The 22828-nt window shown below is 39.0% G+C and overlaps 1 long non-coding RNA gene across 2 annotated transcripts; it reads right to left on the bottom strand.

Annotated features, from left to right (window-relative positions):
• Positions 1 to 7108: 7108 nt before the first annotated feature.
• On the bottom strand, positions 7109 to 22784 carry LOC125021431. Of its 2 annotated transcripts, none has more exons than XR_007114346.1 (5): positions 22645 to 22784; positions 19170 to 19268; positions 18798 to 18998; positions 18451 to 18544; positions 7109 to 7421 (listed from the first exon to the last, which is right to left on the bottom strand). It is a non-coding gene; the product is annotated as an uncharacterized LOC125021431 (long non-coding RNA). The 2 variants fall into 2 exon arrangements; XR_007114345.1 differs by lacking the exon at positions 7109 to 7421 and adding an exon at positions 14885 to 15045.
• Between the last annotated feature and the right edge of the window lie 44 nt (positions 22785 to 22828).

The raw sequence follows: 22828 nt of genomic DNA, 5'->3' as shown, positions 1-22828 counted from the left end.
CACCACAAAGAATACTGTAGTGTATCATGCATCCCTGTTCCTGTTTGGTTTATTTTTTTTCTTGTTTGCACCATAACATCACAAGGTATCTCAACCTCAGACATAATTTCCCATCAGTGGCCTCGTGAAAAGTAAGAGTGTCTCTATTTAAAAAGTATTATCCAACAAAGCGTTACATAAGATGCTCCAAACAGGAGTCAGGCCTTGCAAATGAATCATCAGCTCAGTCATCATGTCAAACAATGATCCTCTGGCACTCACAGCAATTTATGTCATTTTACACAATGTAAAAAGACTCATATACAGTTAAATACAGGCACAAGTATCACTTAGATGCACATTAATACTTTCAGCATTACACTGGGACATGCAGAAATGTTGACGCCAACAGAAGTAATTGAATGGAGCTCTTTGCAGTAATATTTATATAAAAAATATTAGATTTTATCTTTACGTTATTATTGCTAATATTATGATTATTCACTGAAGATCAAACAGAAAACAACTCCTGTGTTAGCTGAAATAATTTACTGACAAGAAATGTATGCATTACCTTAGCAGAAGTCTATAATAATAATCATAGTTACAGATTTTATTTTATTTTGAAAAGTAACTGATAAAGTAAAACACAATTGAACAGATTCTGAAAAAATAAATCATTGTGCCTCTGAAGACAGTGTTTGACTGAAACATAACTGGTGGAGACAGTTTGCATGCAAATACTGAACTGATTAATTTACTGACATTCAGCTGAGATTCTAAAAAAGATTCACTGGTAAACGTGAACTCAGAACCTGAAACCCACAGAGTAAGCACTATGTTGATGGTGGCATGAGCAGGAGCAGAGCTAGACTTCTAAACCAGGGGTGTCCAGAGGGTGGGTAAGGCTTTATCAGGGGGTCCATAATGTAATGAAGGGATATGTGCACAGGACTGTGCAAAAGTTGCTGGCAGGTATGAAAAAATGCTTATACTAAGAATGCTTTCAAAAATGGAAGAGTTAATAGTTTATTTTCATCAATTAACAAAATACAGTGAATGAACAGAAGAGAAATTTAAATCAAACCCATATTTGGTGTGACCACCCACTGCCTTAAAGTCAATTCTTCTAAGTCCACTGGCACACAGCTTTTGAAGGAACTCGGCTGGTCGGTTGTTCCAAACATCTTGGAGATCTAACCACAGATCTTCTGTGGATATAGTCTTCCTTAGATCCTTCTGTCTCTTAATGTAATCCCAGACACACTCAGGGCTCTGAGGGGGCCATGCCATCACTTCTTATTCTTCTGAAGAATCTTCAGCATAAAGTTCTGAAGTTCTTAATGACCTTGGCTGTGTGTTTGGGTTGTTTGTCCTGCTGCAGAATAAATTCGGGGCCAACCATACACCTCCCTGATGGTATTGATGATGGATAAGTATCTGCCTGTATTTCTCAGCATTGAGGACACCATTAATCCTGACCAAATGCAGCCCCAAACTTGCAAGGAACCTCCACAATGCTTCACTGTTGCCTGCAGACACTCATTATGGTACCACTCTCTCTCTACCCCTTCAGCGAACAAACTGCCTTCTACTTGTTTCCATGTCAGAGGGATGGATTTTTGGCTGCAGTTCTCCATGAAGACCACGAAAATATTTTTAGCAAGTTAAGTTCACATACAGGAGACCAAGGAGTGAAATAAATTACTATCTCTATATACTGATGAAACTGAATTGTAAAAACTATATAAACAACATATAAACACAAAATAATTTATTCTTACAGGCTGAATCAATGTTTATAGTTATTCTCTCAAAATTGAAGTCATGTCTCCATACGAACGTACATGAATTCCTTCACTACCGCGACACCTTGTTTTCAGCTGTGTGTCGGAGAGAGATAACGGCACAGGCAGATGCAGCCGATATATTTGGCGGATGGAGCAACACAGCCGCTCCGCAACGCAAACAATGTGGGGTAAGACAATGTGCAGTTACCCAGCTGTCAATCAACTGGGGTGGCACTTGTGGTGTCCAGTCAGGTTTCAGAAGTGGCCCGTACTACCCCGGCCGCCCCTCTAGCTCTGCCCCTGACAAGGAGGCGCACCCAGCATATATAGGGGGATCCATATACTAACGGCCAACTTCAAATCATCAGTGAAATCATTTTAACAAATTATCATAAAAAATTTTGTAGTAAATAATTATTATGAATTAAATAATGTTGTTATGCTCTATTACACTATAAGGAGTCTGTTTCTGCTGAAGCTGTACTGTTAGGAGATGGTGAGCTGCAATAGATGTCCAAGGTAAGTGAAGACTAGGCCTGCAACACAGCTGGCTTAAAAAACAGTTTTCACCATCAAAAAACAACAACACTAAACCAATTAGGCCTGTTGAAGCTGACAAACTGTCATTTTTACCATCCGATGGTAAAACTTTTGGTTATGTTGGCGAACCCTTCGACAGCAAAATGTCAACCCACACTGCATCATATGGTCACAAACCACCCCCAGCTACAACACAGGGACATGGTACAGGTCAGAGACAGGACTAGTGAAACATCACTGCTGATTGCCAGTAATATTTATAGGAAAGGGAAATTGCAAATTTCAGTGGACAGTAGTCACTGATCCTCTCACTGAACGGACCTCACATGCCAGAAAAACAACAGCAACAACTCTTTGATCACATCAGTGTGATAATTATAAAGAATACATTCAGAATTTCTTCAAGAGAAACTTTTTCACTTCATCATAGCAGGAAACGTATAGTTGTTGACCAGTATTTTAAATCTGTAACATTTATTAGCATCATTTTATTTTTATCAGCACCCTCTGTGGGATGTTCAATTCACATGGGCAGCAGTCTTCAAATATTTCCCAAATACAAATACTGAACACCTGCAGATATGATTGACAGTTACATTTAAATCTGTATTTAATATAATTAAAATATACTGTTATGGATTTAAAGAAACATTTTTAATGTTACCATTAAAACAGTTAATGTCAGAAATGTAAAACTGTGTGAGATCAGTGTTAGAGGGAAGGTCAGTTAAACCAAGGATCACACGCATCATTTTTAAGGAGCTGCAACCTTAAATAAATGTGTTAAATTCTCAGCTAAGTGCATTAGGGTTTAGACAAAAACTGTAATTCTTTTCGTGATTTACAGAAGATTTTTCAAATGTGTTCATTTGTTGTGAAAATTATCATCACCAACAATTATAGTAACTGAATTTGCGTTGTGCCACATGCTACATCATTCTACAGCTCAGCGTTTGACTTGTTACTGCTTTTCTTAGTTATGGGTATTGAAATCTTTCTGCACATTGAGCTTCCTCCCCCTTTCATACAACTAACTGGAAAAGTCACTCACGTTACTTACTAAAGCATTCCTTCACCAAGCCAGAATGAAGAAAAAATAATGCCAAATTGCTTGTCTTGCTGTCTTGACTTACGGTGAGTACGTTTAAGTGTAAGTTTACGATACTTGGTGTAGTTTTTCTAATGTGATGTTAGATGCCAGTGAGCCATCAATGCAGGCACCTCCTCTCAGCAGCCGCCTGATCTACAGCAGAGCCAAACTCTTCAAACTTTCAACACCTTCATTTGCTCTTTTATTAGAATTTTGAAGAAATTTTATTGAGTTCACAGGTGGAAGATAAATTGCCATTTTTCACCATTTTAAAAATCTAATATAAATAAAGCGTGCCATTTCAATTTTGACTTTACTGCCTCCAGCTGTTTGTTTTACCATGTTTTAATAAATTACTGGTCACAAATTTTATTAATGTGCTAAGTACACAATTTAACTCAAGGACATTTTCACTTGTTTTAAAGAAGAGAGTATAATTCAAATAAAATACATTAATGGTACAATAATAATAATTTTAATAATAATATTAACAATAATAATAATAATGTGCTTTAGCTGTTGATGATTACAGTACATACATTTGTGACTTGGGCTGCTATTTAATTATCTCTGATTCTTTCACATATGCGATGTTGCTCATAAATTTGGAATAAAATATTTTTACTTCTTCTCATGAAATGATTGTGACAATGTGATTTATATAAATAAAATAAAAACAGGAATGTATCTTAAAACAAAATGAATAGTTTATAAATGATATTTAGCCGAGTTAGGGCTTGTTTTATCTTCATATGTGTTGCCTTTCCATCTCCTCTCTCCATTGTAAATGATTTGTTAACTCTACATATATTGTCATGTTGTTATCATGTTTTAAACATTAAATTTAAACACTAAAGACTAAAATACATAAGGTTATTTAAAGGCAATGGCTGTATGACAGGACTATGAACATAATTACTCATGTTCACACCAGACGTACTTCAACAACACACACGTTCAAATGAAATGTGTGAATTACATAAAACTTTCCTCTAAATGTTGCCCCCATAGCCACGTTAAATGGAACATGATTATCTACAATTTTATGAATTAAAGCTGATATTGCTTTTGTTTTGTTTTAATGTATTAACCTTTGTCTCACAAACTAAAATGATATTTCCATTGTTTAAGGTGAAGATTGATGGCGGGCATATCTTTAAATTATGTGTTTGCATCTGTGTGTGCATGAGGCAAAAGTCTAAATGTGCATGTTTTTAATCAGTCCTGATATAACCTCTTGAAGCACAGAAAAATGGCAGAGGCATTAAAAACATAAAAGGGAAAAAGGGCAGTAATGAATTTAGAGGAAAATGGACATTAATGGTATTAGCATTACTCATGTTCCATATAACAAATTATTGGAAATTTGACAAGCACACCAAATTATCTCCTCATGCCTGCCGGGAGTGTGGTGAAGTCCTCTCTACCTGCTGAGGAAAGACAATTTCTGCTCATTTTACTATTTTTAACAATAGAACCAACCCATTAAGACAAATTAATGTCATTATCAAGTCTCTATGAAAATGACAAATACCACCGTTTCGAGCAGCTTTAGAGGCTATTGACAATAATGAAATTCGCTGTACAGGTACTGAAAAGAAACACTCCAAGTAATTATTTTCTAGTAGCTTGTTTGTCTGCCATCCGTTCATTTGCTTTCAGCTCAATTATCTGACTCTGTGAGCATGTGGAGGCGCATAGTGCTCTGCGGCCCACAGAGCGAGGGCCCTAATTGGGCAATTACCGTTCTGTTTCGGGGCTTTTAGCTCCAGTGGAGAGTGGAGGGAGACCACAGTGTGTAAAACCATAAGGACCTTACATGCACAAAACCACACATATACACAGTTTAAACAAAAACAAAACCCCGCATCCTCTATACACACAACACAGACCTATACGGTGCAGCTTTTGTGCGGCTCGTGGTGCAACAAACACTAAAAACCTAAAAAGTGACAGGCCAAAACACAGTCCTTTCACATAATGCAACCCTGAATTATGTGTGCTGTAACTTTTCAAACATGTGATTATATCGTTGCATGCTAAGCTGCCTCATGTAGATGCATCCTCCCAGTTTTCCCTTTGAAAACCACCTGCTATAAATAACTGAGAGTGCTTATTGTATAACATTTTTGGGGAGGGGGTTGCAGTTGTTGTATAGTAACTCCAGGGTCAACAGTAGGCACCACTTAAAAGTGTGGTGTATCACCAGAAAGCTGGAAACCAGGAGATTCATTTCAACACAGCCTGCAGTAATACCTTTGCTATTTGTGATCGTTTCAGCTGGAGGTGAAAAGTCAGGAAAGTTTGTGATGGATTCCTTTGTCCCCACAGAACTGCAAGGAAGGGAGGAACGTTCAAAAAAGAAAGAGAAAATTACATGAGGGGTCAATTTGATGGTTTGATTATGAGAATAATGTGTATGCTTAATGGATGATTTAAACCCAGTTGTGTGTGGTACCCCTCTCTACTAACATTATCAAAACACCAAATGAGAGAATATCTTTTGCAAGAAAACCTGCGAGGCCTTCTTTTATCCGTCACCCATCAGTATGATTATATCACTGACACTGATTTATGTAGACTGGAGAAATACAAGTCAGTCAAAGCCTTCTAGGCAGTAAGAATCTTATTGCGTCACAGCGAGGAAATCTTGGGCCAGGATAATAATGCAAGTTGTTGTTAGCTACAGAAGCTTCAACAAGTTAACTAACTCAACCACATGTATGTTTCTAGTCATCTAGAACTAGTCAACATGTGTTAATATCTGGCTTAAAAGACCATGTTGTTGATTCATGTTTATTAACAATCAAACTGCATTGTGATCTGGCTGGCCTCGTGCTCTACACTGAGGTGCCATAAATCCATTTATAGGTTGTTGGTGTTTGTAATTACTTCTACCTCTGTAGTAATGCGCAAACTTATGAGCAGACTTTAAACCTGTGAAATAAAAGTTGGCGTGATCGCCCGCAACCCCCAAGGATTTCAACACCCCCACCCTCTCCCCTTCCCTCGTCCTCCTCCTAACTAATTTTCATACTATCCCTATGCCGTGCGCTCTCTCCATCACTTTAACATTCTGTCACGCGCTCCCTGGATCATGTAGCTTGTGTTAATTAAACCCTCTTTCAGATCATTTTCTTGCTCAAGTGGCCTCCGTGCAGCACCCATTAGGCAGAAAGCTCCGTTATCTGAATTTCTAAATGTAGCTCAACATTTATTAAAGTGAAATTCATCCAGTAATTGCCTGCCTCGGTATGCCCCATGTCTCCCTCTTACCTCCAGGGCCACCTGCTCAGAGACACCTCCAACTATTTACCAGCATGACGCAGGGTAATTAGACCTCTCTGACCCAGCCCACTAAGAGCCCGGTAATTGCGTTAATAAAAAAATTAACAGCAGCAGCATGAGGATCATTATGTAAAAATACCCAGTAATGAAGCATTAGCCTTGATTTTATTTGGATTAAAAACAGCTATAGGTATTTAAAGGTTACAGTGTCTGCTAAAAAACAATAACCGAGGAGAGAAGTTTTTTCTTTTCCTCACACGCCTGTTTGACTGTTTAAGAGATTTTAGCACAAACATTTAAAGTTCTCACACAACTCTGACATTTTGGTACAATTCCAGGTGAAAGCCTTGTTCGTTCGGAATCTCTAATGACAAGTGGGTTGCATGTTGTCACTTTGCTACAACCTGCAGTATCTTCCATATTAAACATCACTTATCATCCCTGTAAACTCTGCACTGTTCCTGCACTGCAGTCTACGAAGCACATGATTTCAGTAACCTGCTATTTCTTTTCCTTGGGATCTAACAACTCATCACACATCTCAAAGTGAGTGCACTTTTGACTGAGTAAAGTTAAATTAATATTCTGAGCATCTCCAGTGCTAAATTGTGAAAAAGTTATGTCTACTCACCTGTGAAAATCATTGTGCAAGGTGATCGGGCTTTGGGCTGATCAGACATGGACAGATGTCACTGTCAAAGAAGTCACTGTTTAACATCACGTGGTTATTAAATCTGAAAAAAAAAAAGGGTTAATTTGATAACTGCACTTTTGTTCTATGCATTTTGTAGTTTTAGTCTGAATTAAAACAATTTGTATAATATATACATTACATTTATTGGTCTCGTTATGAACATTGTTCCAGATACATAAGTTTAACTTGCCAGACAAAGATACTGTATGCCAAGATATGCTTTAAGATAATCGTCTATATGGTGACACCCGATGGGCAAATAGTGCAACTGCAGCTACTCTGTCACAAACGTGCTGCCAGCCTATTTTGCCATTAATCTAATAACTCCTTACTGGGTTTTATTGTGAAAGTAGTTGCTTTCAATTGTTTCATTTTCGTCTGCTCTTTAAATCTGTTTTAGAGTCTTTAGAGTCTTTAGAGCTTTCTTCCTGCAAAAAGATTGAGTAAAGCCAGCACTCAAAATAAGCTGTTGACCGTCTACCCATCTGGTTTAACGAGCACACTGAGGTATAAATCTTCTCTTAGAATATGTGCTTGGAACATTAAGCACGGTTTTGACAAGTCTAAGCTGCATGTCCTGCTGGTTAAATCCTGTTGTCTGCGTGACCATCTAAAGCTCACTGCGAGGCTCAGCTGGGACATGACTGCTTTAAGTCCTGGTAATGAAGCAGAGCCGAGGAAAAATACAGGATACAGATTCATTTGATCGAAATAAAATCAAGATTAAAGGTACATTAGTACCATTAATCATTATCATTATCATTATCATTAGTACATTAGGTAATAAAGTATATGAAGGTATTAGTCATTCTTATGCTTGATTTAACATCAACATTGTTAATCTGCACAGTGCCTTTCAGTTTTCATATTCATTCGATAGCTCATAAATGGTCTGAATTACTAATTTCAAATTACAATTTTTTTTTTTTTTTTTTTTACTTTTTTGTGGTTTAAAAATATCTTTATTAAAACATTATTAGATAATCATTTTTAGCACAATATTTAAATTTAAAATATATCTGCGATAGTCCAACAAAAATGTTGCAGACATTAAGGACAACAATGATTTGAGAGCAAATACAGTTAGTATATAATTTTGGCTATCGTAACTGTATCTCTGTATCTTTGTTTAGGAAACGCATGGTTCCCTGTTCAGTTTCTTTGGTCCAAGGTTTGAATAGAACACTAGCCTGTGGCCTCACTCATTACCAACAGTCCCTGTTAGTATTTACAGCATCATGGTGGGTTGACCTCACAGTATTCATAGCTTCACACCTCACACCCATTCACTGTTAGAAAATAAACACGGCTGCACCGGCCCCCGAAAAGGGAACATTTTCCTCTGAAAAGATACAGAAGGTTTTGTGAAGGTTTTGGGTGGTGTTGGGTTGTTGCAACAATGCAGGATGCTGCACAAGGGAGCAGAATCCAAACGCTAATTAGGAACTGAGGAACATTGCCTCTCCCATCTTGAATGCTTTTTTGGGCATCTTTTTATTTCTGATCGGTCAACCATGCACAATCATCCACCTGCTACCTCGAAATGATGGATGAGTTTTTGTTCGGATTCTTCCTAAAAGAATTTAAATGGGTTTTCAAACATTTGCACTTTGTGCCTAACAACACAGACAGCACAGCCGGGCCGCTTGGAGGTCTGGATTGATGTGTTTAGCATCCAACAAAAACTCAGCAGTGGAAATACTTCAGTCTGTGTTTTTTTGTTTGCTTGTTTTTTTTTGTTTGTTTTTTTTAATCATAAAGCCACTTTACTGACCGGAATAAAAGCATAATCAGGCTTTAAGTCTAACACAACAGAAAATTTTTCTACAGCTGATACTGCACAAAATTCAAGTGTCATTTGTGGTGATTTCTCTGTTGACCGATGGCTGAACTGAGAGCAAATTAAAGCCCGATCTGAGCCTCAAACCAAACCAATCATTTCTTCTTTCTTTCTTTTACACATGAGGAAAACACATGAGAAACTAAGTGAGAAAACACCTGTGTGTTGAACAGGTGGAAAAAAAGATTAAGACCAACACCCTGCCTCATGCTAAGCTTAAAGCCGCAGAAGAAAACAAAGATTAGATTCTTTTTGTGCTGAGCAGCATTAAACATATTACTCTTTTGCTGTTCATTTGACGGTGAAATCCTTGAAACCGCTGCTTCAAAACACCAATGAGTAAAGCTTCTCATTTAACCCTCCTCATGGCAAATTTGCCAATAGTTGGAGTTCCATATGAGAAACAAATGCATGCATTAAAACTTTAAATGATGAAATAAGATACAGTTTAAATGTTATGTATTCTGTAACATCTAAGTTAAGCTAACAACAATAGCCTCTTCATTCCTGCCACTAAAGAGGCTTTTCCTTTGAAGTTCAGGCCAAAAGAAACAATTCTGTTAGAAGGCTTTACAAAGAGCCATTTCTGAAAGGACGAGAAGCTCTGAGTAATAATAGAAAAGCAAATGTTGAGAAATGAGAGCTTAGAAGAATAAAAAATTTATAGAATGTGTTGGGGTAGTATTAAATGCAGTTCCCAGGGGAGAAGGTGAAAACAAAGGCCAGAGGAGAGGGGTATCGGCTGAGGTCAAATTGTGTCAACCTGAGTTACGTTCAGATGAGCGCACTGAAGTTGACCTGTGTACCAAGTGTAAGCTTGCACCGGCCTGTTTAAAAAGCTTGCTTTCATTTCAATGCCTTGATGGCATTATATCTCCAGTGGGCCATGTGCCTTCAGTTGACAGCCTCCTGGGTGGATGACTTTATGTTTTAACAGCCATTAATCAGTGAAAGCGTCTCTAGATCTGCAGTATTTGTGAAGTGGCAACAACTTATACTATTCATAAATTCCGAACAATGACAAGAATTGCAGCATTCATACTGGTCTGTTTTGATGACATTTGAGTACATACATCTGAGCCTCAGCCAGGCAGTTTAATTATGAAATGTTTATTTAGAAAGAGTTTTATTGTTTGTTCATTTTGGAGGAAGTCGATTTATGTGTACAGTAAATTAGTCTTAAATTGTGGTCTAATGGGGTGAATGCAACATAATTAGAGGTGTGGGTTCTAGGTACTTTTTACATCAGCTGGTACAGATCTCAGAAGACTCACTTCGTGTTGGTTAGCATATTTTTGATTAACACTTATTTATATTTTGTGGGACACAGCTTGACACTGTTTTCTACCACTTTACCAAAACTACTGAGTGTCACTTACTAAGACGCAGAAGTTTAAATGCTTGACTTGAGAACACGTGACCTGTATGTAGTCTGCACACACTACACATTTTATGAATTTTGTGTCAAATGGTCTACTGGATAATAGCGGCCTTGTTAAATGCCTGTATTGAGAGGAGTGGTTTTCAGTGTCCTTGTTCTGTCTGTCAGAACTTTTTCCAATTGTGCAAAAGCTATCACAACATTGCTTTTGGAGTAAAGCACCACTGTGGTAGTGTTTAGTGGGGTGTATATGTCATAGTTAGCGTACAAATCCTTCAAGCCTTCAAAAACAAGCTACAAAATAGCTGTATCCAATGTCTGTTTATGACCGCAGCTGCAGAAGTGTGATAAAAGTGTGATGTAGATTAACGCTCTGATTTCATGTGTGTTATTTTACCATAACACAAAGACAAAGAGAAAACAAAGAGAACTGCATAGACGCTGTTTTTAGCTAAAAATAAGAATATTTACATGCTTCCAAACAACAGATCATTTTAGTATAGTAAACAGTAACAATAAGTTGAGAATTTAATGTATAGTCATCCAGTAATGATGCTCAATTGAGTCCAGCTCGGGTCTTTCTGGGTGGAGTTTGCATGTTCTCCCTGTGTCTGCGTGGGTTTTCTCCAGGTACTCCGGTTTTCTCCCACCTCCAAAGACATGCCCAGCGTGTACCCTCTTGCCAGATGCCAGCTGGGATAGGCTGCAGCAACTCCCGCAACCCTAGTGAGGATTAAGCAGTATGGAAGATGAGATGAGATATCCACCTTGTGGTTAGTAGGTAGTACTGCACCGTTTGTAGGTTGAACGTGAACATGACTATCTATATGAAGTATTCTGTGGATCTAAATCATTTCAATAGAGCATTAACACTAATATATGGATATAAAGACATCTGCAAATGGCGATTACAACTTGAGTTATATACCTCAGAGCGCCATAATTTCATACTCAGTTTGAAGAGGGAAAAGCAACTGCTTTACACTTCTAAGCTGACACTTGATCCAGCAGAGTTTCATCATGGAACTACATGTTTGTTTGATGATTATGGAAATACAATTGGAGTAAGAAAGCTTAACTCAAATCTGGAATGGGCATTAAATAAAGCTGGCTTCTCATTTTCTCCTCTTTATATCTTTATTAGAATTCAAGTGCATACAACTCTCCAAGACCTCGCGTGCCTCCTGAGATCTGTGGTGATGCTGGTGGACGTTTTTTCTCTTTTAGGCTGCTCTTCATGGCCACTTCTACTTTGCACAGATATTTTCCTTTCTTCCTGCCACCCAACACACACGATGAGATTCCTCGGCACAAACAGTCACACAGGCTTTTAGACACTCATTAGCACCTACTAATACAATAAGTGTCACCTTCCATTACATGGTGCTGGGTTGGATATCAGGATTGGAAACTCACCAAATCTCCACACGAGGGGTGCTACCCCCTCATGCACAGTATTGTCTTTCAACCACAATGTGGAATTGTTTTCTCTTTTCTCTTAGACTAATTTTTAAACTCTAGACATATACGCTCACTATAGATAAGTGCACATACCGAAACCTTTCTCTGACCTACGAGCCGTCTATTTTTGAAGAAATGACTAAAGTGACACACATCCCTTTATTGTGTGGTTCTTCATGTTAACTTTGGGCTTTGTTTCAGAGCAGGCAGCTGTTTAAAAATCCACCGTACCCCACCCTATTCAAGCCCATTGTCTCGCATAAAACAGCACATGCAGAGTTGTAAAAAATCTTAATTAAGACTCCTAATTCTCCATGCCGTCGCCTGACGTGGCTGTGGGCTCACGTGAAGCGCTCCTGAACACAGCACGAGGGACAGACTGCAGATTTATCTTTTGGCTTTCACATGGCGAGTTGTAAGGAAAATCTGAAAATGATCTGAAGTCTTCAGAATTTAAAAAGCAACTAAACTAATATTTAATTATCGGTGCAGTCCTTTGAGTTTATATGCCAGTGCTGCATTACTGTCACTGTGAGCAACTAAGATTAACAGATGAGTAAAATGGCGCTGGTTCTGCAAAATTCATAGTTTAAACCATTCTTTTTGAGTAGCTCAAGTAAATTTACATGAAAATCAAGGAAATGAGGAAACTGAATAAACATGACTATAATAAGAGAATTATTTTCATGTGTTGCTGATGTAGTGATATTTCTGTAAACATGGAACCTGTCTTTCACTTATAAAGTTTATTCTTGCCAACAGAAATATCCTGAAGACTACATGCACATGTTAATGAATAGTCCACATAAACTACAGCATGCTGTATGTCACCGCACGGACGTGACAAGTGCTCACCACTGTAAAGGTGATTTCAGCTTTTGGTTTTGGATTTAGCCCTTTCATTATAGGGCTTCTCCCTCTGAGCCGTGGCAAAGGGCATGTGGTCCTCTGCGTGCAGCAGGTGCCCTGAAGACGACTTGCAACAGATGAGTCGAAAATGAGCGTGACGTGTGTTAAACAGGCAAAGCCCCACAATACTGACGTTTGACAAGATGATGGGCGTAGGCGATCATTATTGTCTCCACTTAAGCAAGCAGTAAATATTCAGGGCTGATGTCTTTGAAAGCAAAAGCCATAATACAAATCAGCTTGACCAGATTTTCATCAATGATTGGGGTGTTTGAATAGATTGTGATCAGCCTCAAACACTGCCAGTGAGTAAGACCCAGTAAGACCCAGCTTTCAAAGTGAGGTCCATAAGAAAAACATTAAACACAAACACAAGTCTCATGTTAAAATAGTCTCAGTAACGACTTCACAATTTAAACAAAGAGTGGCAATGTGCATGAATTCTTTCCACAGACACTTGTAGTCCTCTCCACACTTTAACAGACCTTCGACCTCAGTCCTTCCTGCCTGACAGAGGTACCAGTTATGGTGAGTGAGGCAAGGGGAGAAACATGCCAAGGAGGTGCCCCCCTCCACCCCCCTATCCCTCTACCCACCCTCCAGAACCATTTGGACCACAGGGAATGGGTTAATCACATTAGAGGCCCAGAAGAGAGATGGGAAGTAGACAGTACCGTGACAGCCGGGGTAGCACTGGCACGACTAATCCCGTTAGGCCGAGGAAAAAGGGGGACGCCATCGCGCCTACAAGGCTGAGAAAGAAAAAAACATTTTCCCAGGAATGAGTTCACCTGTATGGTAACACAGAGAAGTTGGCCTGTTGATGCCTATTAGAAGAAACAATGACAAACACGAGATCCTCTTTCATGCCATGGTGAAGCAGCCCCTTTCAAGCCAGTACTATCAGTCTCCCAAACAGTGAGAAGATGGGGAGGGGTGCTGTAAGGAGGATAGAACTTATTTCATCTGCCATTGTAAGTGCACCCGAGTTCAACCTTTATGTAAACCTTTGCAGGCAGGATATGAATAGGATGCTCTCTATAAAAATATATCCTGCTGGGTAATCCGGCAGATGGCCACAGCAGCGGACACTACAAGCGAGGCTGGCCACTGCAGGGGTAATAGGGAACGTCCGATCAGCAGCCACCCTTCAGCCTGAGAGAGGTGGAATCAAGATTCTTAACTCCCCTTAGCAACGCTGGGAAACAGAGCCGTCAGTTTAGATCCATCAAGTTTCTACTTAATCTCACCCACCATTTTTTCTCTCCATTTTTTCTTTTTTGTATCTTCCCCTTTTGTTGTGGGGATTAAGCCAAGTGGTAAAACAGTGATTTAATGATCTTTCCATGGCTATGTGCACCACTTAAACCATGAGACAAACAAGCTGAGGCACTCTAAGAGTCACCCCCTCTAAAGGCGGCTGCTCAGGAACTGTGAGGCTTTTGATACAGCTTTAAGTACTGGCTGATTATTTAGCCCACTGCCGTGTGATGTGCTGTGCTGTGCTATGGGAAAATTTAGGGTTTTGTGTTTTGTAAAGATCCATTGTAAACAGGATGAGAAGAAAACAGTTGCGTAATTTGCTGATGGCTTCATAATGATAAGGTATGGTGAATTTTAGTGATTTGCAGCAGTACTGATAAATTTAACCATCACCAAAGTAAATAATTACAAAGAAAGTTACCCTCAAGCTGTAAATATTATTAGAGCTTTGTGTTACTTTAGTCAACTAAATTTACCTTCAAAATTAAAATGAAACCAACCACCAAATTCTACATGAGATGTAGTTGAAACTTAAGTTTCAGACTTAAGTTCTAACTTTTAGACCACATTTGGGATTCCCCAAAAGCACTCTGGATAAAATTATAACACTTACTCAATTTGTATGATGGAAAATGTGTCTTTTCTCTCGTGCGACAAATTTAAATATAATCTGTTCAGTTCTTTCAAAAATCTCCTGCCTGGGGTTGCTGGTTCTGTAAGGAATTCCTCGGCGCAGATGAAGATCACAGTTAGCTTGAGTGCTGCTTATAACTTCTCATCATTGGCCATACAGCTGGTTGGCAGAGGGATCTATTGGATGAAAGCATAAATTTGCTTACATTGTGCTGTCTTTGTCTCTCTTATTACCTTTACTTAAACATTAATAACAATTCAATGAAGTACACAAATCAAATAGCCAGACAGAGCAGCTCCTAAGAATTTTATAGAAATTAATATAAATTTGAATGCTATTGGACTGTAGACCAAGAAGATTGGTTATAAATTTTTAGATCTGTTTCAACGTTAATTCAAATTCATCTGAAAGAAAAGAAGTTTTAACAGTGACATTAATGCTTCATCCCCACGTACTTCCAAAAATAACCAACAGATGGCACCATGAGGAAAGTGAAACCAGAGCCGTATACATTAGAGAGACTCTTGGTCAACTCAAATCATGGGTGCCAAGTTAGATGCATCGGAGGGAAGTTTTAACGGGCCTATAAATCTGTCGATATGTAAAAGACCTTCACTTAAATATCCCAGCATCTACTTACTTTAAATTTCTTAAACAAGCCTGTAAAATGCTTTGTAACGTTAGCCCAATCCCCTGATCAGTCACCCTGTTCATCCATCGCCTTTAAAAGTTTAAAATACTCACAAAATGAAAACAGTCTTACTGTCATTTAGCATTATCAACATTAGCACACTAGCCATAATAACTTAGTAGTAGCTGAGGCAAAGTTACGTGTCAATTAAATTTAGCAATGTAAACTGACATAAATTACATGCACACACGGGTTTCACATAACGGTAGCTGCTATTTTTAATAGACAGCCCTTAGTCTAGATAACTAGCTAGCATAAGGCTAGCATAGGGCTTGGTTAACTTCAGACTTTATTCATTTTTAAAGCAGCATTTGCCGTTTGAGATCAAGGTACACATTAATGATGGTATGACTTTTTTCCTATATAAAACGTTAACAAACGTCATTGAGAGAAATTGACATTTACCTTACATAATAGGTAAAAATCAGTCACATCCAGTTCTTCCTTTTAATCTTCTGCTTCTCCATTTTTGTTCACTGGGGAAACGGTGGAGTTTCCCACGTATTTTACTGATCCCATGTTTGAGCTGTAGGCTGAGCATATTTTAACTTTTAATCCAACTTTATTCTCAGTTTTTTTCCACTCGGATTTTTCCACTGGGTGAATATTACATTGGTTAGATGTATCTAACATAGTGCCCACGAAACACGTGACCAGCTCGGAACCAATCAGCATAGCGGGATAGTTCAGACGGTCCATTCCCTTATTGGCCAGACTCTCTCTAATATACGGCTGAGTGAAACGATCCAGGCTTCTGAGATAGAGAAGTGTCTGACCTCTTTTGAGTCTATGTCTGAGTCCAACAGACTAAACGATAGCTTTAAAAGAACAGAGTTGTTATGGACCAAAGACTAAAGCCTAAATGTTCTATGATTCTGCCAGACCAATAAAATGATCCTGAATTATTTTGTCACCTCTAGGAGCTTTGTCTATCATTTAGGTTTAGCATTCACTAAACATAGAGTATCCGCTTCAAAATGATCAGTGACAAAAATGTGCATTGAACCCAAAATGATCACATCTTTGCGACTTATTGATGATCTTGCTTTCTTTTGATACTATCAGACAGTCTGAATTAACGCAGAGTAAAACATGAAAGGTGAACCTGAATGTGAAATTATATACTTACACTCACAGCTCACAGTGTATTACTCGCTCTTACTAGATAATAACTGTCAAGGCATTGGCAGTGATCACTATAGAGCAGGACTAGAAAGGCATGATAGAGGGACGAATATCAGAGGAGAGGCATTCTGTGTGTAATGGATGATAGAGGTGTTAGTGTTTGGGCCAGTGTGCATTAAGTGGCTAAGCTGGTGGTTGGCTACATTGTGGGAGACCAGCAGGGTCAATGATGGTGATAATGGGGAGTGTTAGCTCTGTATTGGGGTTAATGCTTCTGAGCTGGCTAAGAGATTATGGTACCATGTAAAATATGGAAGACCCCTCAGTGAAATGCTTTGCCCCCAGACTGAACACAACTAAAACAAACGGATGCAGAGAATTACTTGCAACACCATTAACTCGACATAAAAATGTCTGATTGTAAATTGTAAATGTGATAGGATGTTACTGGACCACCTTTTTATTAACACGTCACTCACTATCTCCACATCTGCCTAGAGACAGATGGATTTATCTTAATATAAAATGTGAAAGAGGAGGTAATATTAGCAGACTGTCTTGCATGTCCAGTGTGGAGAACCTAGTATCATTACATTCACTGGTAATGAAGTGTTGTCATCAAAATGTGGTGACAGTGAAAATCCAGTGGAGCACAGTGTAGGACATAAAAACAACAGTAAAAGACAGGAACATATAGAATTATATTTCCCATCTATCAATCTATTTTCCCGGGGAAGGCTGGGAGAATTCAGAACACACACACCTCATCATGCATGCAAGTGCAAACACAGGCTTAAACACTCCTTGTCAACAAGACACTGCGGACAATAGGTAATATAGTATTTTGACTGAAATACCAACAAAACTTGATGCAGAGATTGGAAAGTATTAGAGGACTCAACTTTGTTTACAGTATCATTTAGACACCACTCTGCAACGCACATATCATATATTATCATCTCCATCTCATCTTCTACTACTGCTTAATCCTCACTAGGGTCGTGGGGTAACTGGAGCCTATCCCAGCTGTCATCGGGCGAGAGGCGTACACCCTAGACAGGTTGCCAGCTATTCACACCTAGGGTGAATTTACAGTCACCAATCAGCCTAACGGAGGTGACCGGAGGAGAAGGAAACCAGAGTACCTGGAGAAAACACAGGGAGAACATGTAAACTCCACTCAGAAAGGCCCGAGCTGGACTCAAACCTTCTCGCTGGGAGGCGTCAGTACTAACCGAGCCGCTGTGCCGCCCCATATGTTATCATATGTAATCAAAATGCTGCACTACAAACATCACATGCAAGTACTTGTATTTTACTTTTAGTCTGAGTCATCTTTGAAGAGGTAGTCTTGGTTGTCCTCCTAATACATGCAGTGTATCGCCCTATTCCAACAGTCTATTTATAACTGCAGAGATTACAGATTGTAAATGACTGGGAGCGTCATGCATGCTCGACTTAATGTATGTCTGTGAACACCGGAGAATTGGTTGTTGTCAGTATTTAAAAGCTTAGATAAGTCAGTAAGTTCAGAGGTAGTGATTACTCACACCTTGGTTTCCTCGGTTTGTTACATTATTTTGTTTGTTAGGCGCTACCACATGATCCCATTCTCTCCCACAATGTTTTTGTAGATCCTATATGTTACTATTGAAACCAATACAGATAGTTTTCCTTCTCCTTTGACTCCTTCAACTTATTTGGTTGTTGTGTTAGGAGCTTATTTTACCCTAGATCCAGGAAGGGAACATAACAGATGACTCACAGTTTTCTTGGTATCGTGCTGTGATCTTTTGATGCACTTTTTCATCCTTTCTGCTTGTTTCTCCATCTCCAGTCTTAGCTCTTCCTGGCGCAGCCTGGAACAGGAAATCACATGAATAAAGGGGATTTTTCTTGTGACAAAAAATGTGTATCGTGTCTGAAAAGTCTGAGAAAGTCCCATTTACAGCCAAGTGCAAGAACTAGCTAATCTATTACTTTTGTCATCATTTTATAATATTTCTATGACAAAATATTCACCACCATCTAATTGCTAATATAGCATCAAGAGTATATTTTGATTAACAACATACTTATCAATATGTTTAAGTTAGAATCAATCAAACAAACCTGCTCCTCCTCTCCTTGTCCTTGATACACCTCAGCGTGTGCAATGTTTCTTGAGGGATACTCTCAATTTCCTCGAGAAGCAAAGATGCACGATTCTCAATACTAGCCAGCTTTTTCCAAGGTGCTGAGGTTAGTCAACCGTTTATCCACACTGGAATGTACTGTTGCAATTTTCTGAGCCAGAGTTTGCAACATAATATCCTGAAATTAAAAAAGATTGAAAATCAAAATTAGCATAGTGTGTGCAGTAGCTACCTAAGACAATATCTTGGTGTAACCACATGGATCTAAACTGCAACTGTGCCACTCTTTCAGATTTCAAATTGGGTGAAGCAAGAATGTAGATCAAAGTATTGTGCACTGGCTCCTTACCTGGTCTTGTGTTTTTAATGAATCATGGAGCAGAACCTTCTTTCTGAGAATGGCACCTCTGTCTGTTTCTTTGTCAATTCTGTCCTTCATGTCATTTATCTGTAATGACATGGTCATGGCTTCAGATAATGGACTTGTCTCTATACTTGTCCTGCTAGATCTCAGTGCTGCATTTGACACTATTGATCACAATATACTACTACAGAGACTTGAGAATGTGATCAAAATTACAGGAACTGCACTAGACTGGTTTGAATCATATCTGTCAGACAGATTCCAGTTTGTCCATGTAAACAACAACTCTTCTATATATACCAAAGTAAGCTATGGGGTTCCTCAGGGTTCTGTGCTAGGACCAATATTATTCACATTATACATGCTTCCCTTAGGCAATATTATTAGAAAGCACGGCATAAACTTCCATTGCTACGCAGATGATACCCAGCTATATTTATCCATGAAACCAGATGAAACTAATCCGCTGGGTAAACTCCAAGCATGCCTTAAAGACATAAAGGCTTGGATGACCTGTAATTTTCTACTTTTAAACTCAGACAAAACTGAAGTTATCGTATTTGGCTCTAAACATGTCAGAGATTCATTATCTAATCACCTGCTTTTGTTGGATGGCATTACCTTGGCCTCCAGTACTACTGTGAAAAACCTTGGTGTTATATTGACCAGGATATGTCCTTTAATTCTCACATAAAGCAGGTGACCAGGACTGCTTTCTTCCACCTTCGTAATATCATCAAAATTAGGAGCATCCTTTCTCAGAGTGATGCGGAAAAACTAGTTCATGCATTTGTGTCTTCCAGGCTGGATTATTGTAACTCGTTACTGTCTGGCTGTCCAAGTAGCTCTTTAAAAAGCCTCCAATTGATTCAAAACGCTGCAGCAAGAGCACTGACAGGAATTAGCAAGAGAGATCATATTACTCCAGTATTAGCTTCTCTTCATTGGCTCCCTTTAAAATCTAGAATTGAATTTAAAATCCTCCTCCTGAAAGGCCTAGCTCCATCATATTTGAAAGACCTCATAGTACCATACTGTCCCAACAGATCACTACGATCTCTAAGTGCAGGTCTACTTGTGGTTCCTAGAGTTTCTAAAAGTAGAATGGGAGGTAGAGCCTTCAGTTATCAGGCTCCTCTCCTATGGAACCAGCTCCCAGTTTGGGTTCGGGAGGCAGACACAGTCTCTACGTTTAAGGTCAGGCTTAAGACTTTCCTTTTTGAAAAAGCTTATAGCTAGGGCTGGACTTAACCATCCCTTAGTTATGCTGCTATAGGCCTAGGCTGCAGGGGGACGATGCACTGAGGACATGTCCTCTCCTCTTTCTTCTCTGGCTCCTGTCCTCTAATATCTTATCTATCTCTTATAATTTACTAACCACTGTGTCTTACTCTCTCCCCTCCGCTCCCCTCCCCCTCCATCATTTTGTGAGGGTCTCTGGTCTGGAGTGCTGAATATCTGACCTGTGGAGTTCTAAGCTACATCTGCTGCCATGGCCTCATCAACCAGCCCAGTCTTCATGGTCTGGAGTGCTGTGTATCAGACCTGTGGAGCTCCATAAACTACATCTGTCCCAGTCATCATGGCCTCCTCCAGTTGTCCACTCCTACCTAGATGAACAATTCACCAACCTGCCCATAATTCCTGTTATACTCACAAACTGTCACAGATCATCAGCTATGTGTTATATTACTATACCCTACATGTTTCCTTCCACTTGATGTATGTATCTATGACAGAAGTTTGTTTATCTTGTTTCTCCTGCTCTTCTTTTCTCTCTATCTTCTCTGTTTCTAACTGGCTGGCCTTCAGCAGATGGGTCCCTCCATATGAGCTGGGTTCTGCTCAAGGTTTCTTCCTGTTAAAAGGGAGTTTTTCCTTGCCACCGTCGCCCTCAGGCTTGCTCTGGAGGTTGCAGGCTGGTTTTTGTGAAGCGTCTTGAGACGATTTGTATTGTTATTGGCGCTATATAAATAAAACTGAATTGAATTAATGTTAGCTTCTCTTCATCATCATCCCTTCAGAGAGTAAGAAGCAGGGATTGAGTGGAAGCTTTCATAATATTTCGTAACATTTTGGTGTGTTTCACGCATATTAATTTCATTGTATTCTGTTTTCCACATGACCCCCATGTGCTTATACACCATAAAAACGAAAGGGCTATTAGCAATCTCAACTAATTATTTTTGTTTCAGGTAAGTTACCTTTCAAATGCATCAAAACTCAACATTTTAAGTTGTACTTATGAATACTGTAAAACATGAGAAGTTATGGCAACTAAAACTTTTCTATTGTGCCTACCATATATGATACAAATACAAATAATACTAGTTCAGTAAAACATGTTTATTTAAACATTAAATACAACATTCCAGCAAATATGCAGAAGGATGAAATCTCTTAGTATCTACCAATACTGCAAGTACTGTAGACTGCACACAAACAAAAAGATGTAGATTGGCGTGGACATGTTAAAAGAGTCTAAACCCCAACACAGTTCAAAAGCACTGTAATAACAATCCTGAGCTTAGTAGTGCCTCAGATCATAGTGCTTGAAGAGACCCTCTTGGTTTGTACAGGCGAAATAACAAAATTTGCATCTCATAGGACAATTGTAACAAGAAATAAAAGATCAGTTACTTGATAAAATAAACTAATAAATAACAAAGTTTACACTCAGAAAATGTGCAGCATAAAAGACCCTCCAAACCGCGTCACTGCCAGAGCGTCATGTTTCCATGACGACCGACCAGAACAAGACGAGGAGTATGTCATGTTGATGATCACATTGATCACATGACTCCCGATTGTAAAAACGAGTACTACTCGTTTTTAGAATCTTTAGATTCTAAAGTAACACTAAACTTTAAAATCAAAGACACACGTGCACAGTATACCGCTTATTTGTAGCACTACTAATTTTGTTTAATAAATGAGCTTCAGTTTGATTGCAGCCGCACTGACGGAGCCAACAGAGCTAACGGAGCTAACGAAGCTAATGATAGGAATTGGAATCGGAACAACTCTAGTCCAGTGCATTATACTGATGACTCCGGCTGTTAAATTTTAACTTGGTAACACGTTTGGAGTTGCTAACACGCTAACTTACCTTGCTAACAGGACAACAACCACAGGTAGCGAGTGAGCTCAGTGTGTCTGTGTGCTCCCCAGTGCCCGCTGATATTAGGCTGTGCACCCCTATGTGTATCAATGGTTAAGTTACTGGCATATTTAAACGAGTCCTTCCCAATTAATTTATTCATGATTTATGCATTGAAAGACCTCTCTTTAACTGTGAGAGGGATGCTTCTCTGGATCCCAATGTTAAAAGGCCGATAAATATAATTAAAACAAAACAAACAAACAAAAAAAAAACTATACTGTAACGTCATAATAAAGTATAGCCTAATCGACACCCTTGAGTCCCGACGTTTAGTATCATATTGAGCAAAATTCTCACCTTGAGAGTAAAAAGTCTCGAAGAGAAGTTGGCAGCACATGGACACAGTGTGGTTGTGATAGAAGCCCTGCAGATATGCATTGGAGACCCCCAGTTCTTGTTCTCTAGTTTTCTAGAACTTGTCCTGACCTGAAATGCACAGTTTTGACAAGTAACAAGTAACACAACACTGTGTGAGCATTGC

Source organism: Mugil cephalus, chromosome 15, assembly GCF_022458985.1.
Source record: "Mugil cephalus isolate CIBA_MC_2020 chromosome 15, CIBA_Mcephalus_1.1, whole genome shotgun sequence".
Classification (NCBI taxonomy): domain Eukaryota; kingdom Metazoa; phylum Chordata; class Actinopteri; order Mugiliformes; family Mugilidae; genus Mugil; species Mugil cephalus.
This window is presented reverse-complemented; position numbering and strand designations above follow the sequence as displayed.